Source organism: Pongo pygmaeus, chromosome 20 (assembly GCF_028885625.2).
Source record: "Pongo pygmaeus isolate AG05252 chromosome 20, NHGRI_mPonPyg2-v2.0_pri, whole genome shotgun sequence".
NCBI classification, from domain to species: domain Eukaryota; kingdom Metazoa; phylum Chordata; class Mammalia; order Primates; family Hominidae; genus Pongo; species Pongo pygmaeus.
In genome coordinates, this window is record NC_072393.2 from 46,629,740 (window position 1) to 46,633,056 (window position 3,317).

Consider the following 3,317-nt stretch of genomic DNA (forward strand, 5'->3'; position numbering starts at 1 on the left):
TTTTTTTTTTTTTTTTTTTGAAACTAAGCCTTGCTCTGTGTCCCAGGCTGGAGTGCTGTGGCACGATTTTGGTTCACTGCAACCTCCACCTTCCAAGTTCAACAGATTCTCCTGCCTCAGCTTCCAAGCAGCTGGGATTACAGGCATGTGGTACCACACCTGGCTAATTTTCTTGTATTTTTAGTAGGGACATGTTGGCCAGGCTGGTCGTGAGCTCCTGGCCTCAGGTGATCCACCCGCCTCAGTGTCCCAAAGTGCTGATATTACAGGAGTAATATGTGATCTTTTGTGTCTGGTTGCTTTCATGTTGAACGCTATTTTTGAGGTTCGTGCCTGTTGTAGACCACAGTCACACACTGCTGTAGTCTTCCCCCATCCTCATTCCCAGCTGCCTCTTCCTACTGCTTCCCTCTAACAAAAAGTCTCCTTGGCCCAGCTTCCCTGAGCTGTGGGATTCTGCACTGGTGCTTTGGATTCCCTGATATGTTCCTTCAAATCCACTGAGAATTAAATAAACATCTCTAAAGCATGACCTCCCCACATCAAGAAGTGATCTGTGCCATTTTGTGTGTGATTCTTTTATTGTCAGGTCCCTAGGGATTTTTTCTGGAAGGAATGTTGGTGAGAATGCCTCCCTCACCTCAGTGACAACTCTGTGAAGGGCCAAACCATTGTCTTGCTCATCACTGTACTCTCAATACAGCCTGTGGCATATGACAGGTATTCAAAATATTTGGTGAGGAATTAATGAATGAGTGGCTAAATCAGCCACCCCCTACCCCCACAGCCCACTGAAAATGGAGCTAGGCCTCCTCCATCAGACTGTGTCTCCTCCATATCCCACTTTCTTCTGAGGCCCAGAATAAATTCTCATCCCCAAAGGCCCAGGATGCCCCCAATTCTGCCTCCCAGTTACTCTCGATCCCCCATGCTGCAATGCCACCTTTTGATAAAGCTTAGCACTATTCTTGAAGTGGAAACACTCTAAATTCAGCCTCCAGGCTGGATACGGTGGTGTATGCCTGTAATCCTAGTACTTTGGGAGGCCAAGTCAGGTGGATCACCTCAAGTCAGCGGTTCGAGACCAGCCTGCCCAACATACAGAAACCCTGTCTCAACTAAAAAAATACAAAAATTAGCTGGGTGTGGTGATACGCACCTGTAGTCCCAGCTACTTGGGAGGCTGAGACAGGAAAATCGCTTGAAAGCAGGAGGCAGAGGTCGCAGTGAGCCAATATCCCACCACTGCACTCCAGCCTGGGTGACAAAGTGAGACTCCATCTCAAAAATAAATAAATAAATAAATAAATCCAATCTCCACATATTCCACCAGCAGGACCATGACCCTTCCCTGAGGGAGGTGCTGCAAGTTTAATATCTTTATCACAAGGATACATCAGCCAGCCTGTGGCCAATGGGAAGCTGGCTCTGGGACTCAGCCCTGAGATGCTAACCTTTTGGCCTCTGCAGCATCTGCCAGCTTTAGGCTCCTTGTAGCCTCTGAAGAGTTAGCAGGGACTCTGCCTGTGCAAATGCATGGCACACATTCCCTCACTAACCACAGAAATAAAACAACAAACAGAGCAACATGTCTTTTAAGAGTGACAGCAGAATCTGCCTGGCTTATTTCACCTAACATAATGTCCTGCAGTTCCATCCATGTTGCTGCAAATATCAGGATCTCTTTCTTTTTTAATGGCTGAATAGTACTCCCTTCTGTATGGGCACCATATGAACACTTAGGTTGATTCCATATCTTGGCTATTGTGAACAGAGCTGCAAAATACATGGGAATGCAGACATCTCTTCGGTATATGGATTTCCTTTTATTGGATATACATTAGCAGTGGGATTGCTGGATTATATTGGAGCTCTATTTTTAATGTTTTTCTTTTTTGTTTGTTTGCTTATTTTTATTTTATTTTATTTTTTTTTGAGATGGAGTCTTACTCTGTTACCCAGGCTGGAGTGCAGTGGTATGATCTTAGCTCATTGCAGCCTCTGCCTCCTGGGTTCAAGCAATTCTCTTGCCTCAGCCTCCCAAGTAGCTGGGACTACAGGCACCCACCATCAAGCCTGGCTGATTTTGTATTTTTAGTAGAGATGGAGTTTCACCATCTTGGCCAGGCTGGTCTTGAACTCCTGACTTCAGGTGATCTGGCTACCTCAGCCTCCCAAAGTGCTGGGATTACAGGCATAAGTCACTGCACCTGGCCTATTTCTACTTTTTTTTTTTTTAAGGAAACTCTATATGTTCCTCAAAGTGGCTCTACTAATATACATTACCACCAACAGTGTACAAAGGTTCCAGGGGGATTACTTCAGATTAAGTGGTCAGAGAGGGCTTCTTTGAGAAGACTTCTGAGAGTTGGCCATGAGAAGGTGTGGTGAGAAGCCTTCTCAGCTGAGGGAACAGGAAGGTAAAAGGCCCAGAGGTGAGAAAGCAAGCTTGGCACCTTCCGGGAGCAAGCAGGCATTGCCTCTGATAATGTCTCCTCCTGGTAAAATGACAGCTCTGGGAGGGCAGGGTTCTTATTTCCTATCTATCTATCTATCTATCTATCTATCTATCTATCTATCTATCTATCTATCTATCTATCTCTGTCTGTCTATCATCTATCTATCTTTCTATCTATGTATCTATCATCTATGTATCTATCCATCTGTCTTTATTTATTTATAGAAGCAGAGTCTTGCTCTGTTGCCCATTGTATTAGTCCGTTTTCATGCTGCTGATAAAAACATACCCTAGACTGGGTAATTTATAAAGAAAAAGAGGTTTAATAAACTCACAGTTACAATTGGCTGGGGAGGCCTCACAATCATGCTGAAAGGCAAAAGTCACATCTTACGTGGCACTGGCAAGAGAGAGAATGAGAACCAAGTGAAAGGGGTTTCCCCTTATAAAACCAACAGATCACATGAGAATTATTCACTACTATGAGGACAGTATGGGGGAAACCACCCCTATGATTCAGTGATCTCCCACCAGGTCCCTCCCACAACATGTAGGGATTATGGGAGCTACAATTCAAGATGAGATTTGGATGGGGACACAGCCAAACCATATCACCCAGGCTGGAGTGCAGTGGTGTGATCATGGCTCATTGTGGCCTCCAACTCCTGGGTTCAAGCAATCCTCCCATCTCAGCCTCCCGAGTAGTGAGGACTAAGTTTGTGACACCACCTCTGGCTAATTTTTAAATATTTTGAAAGGATATAGTCTTGCTATTTTGCCCAGGCTGGTCTTGTACTCTAGGTCTGAAATGATCTCCCCATCTTGACGTCCCAAAGCACTGAGATTACAGGTGTGAGCC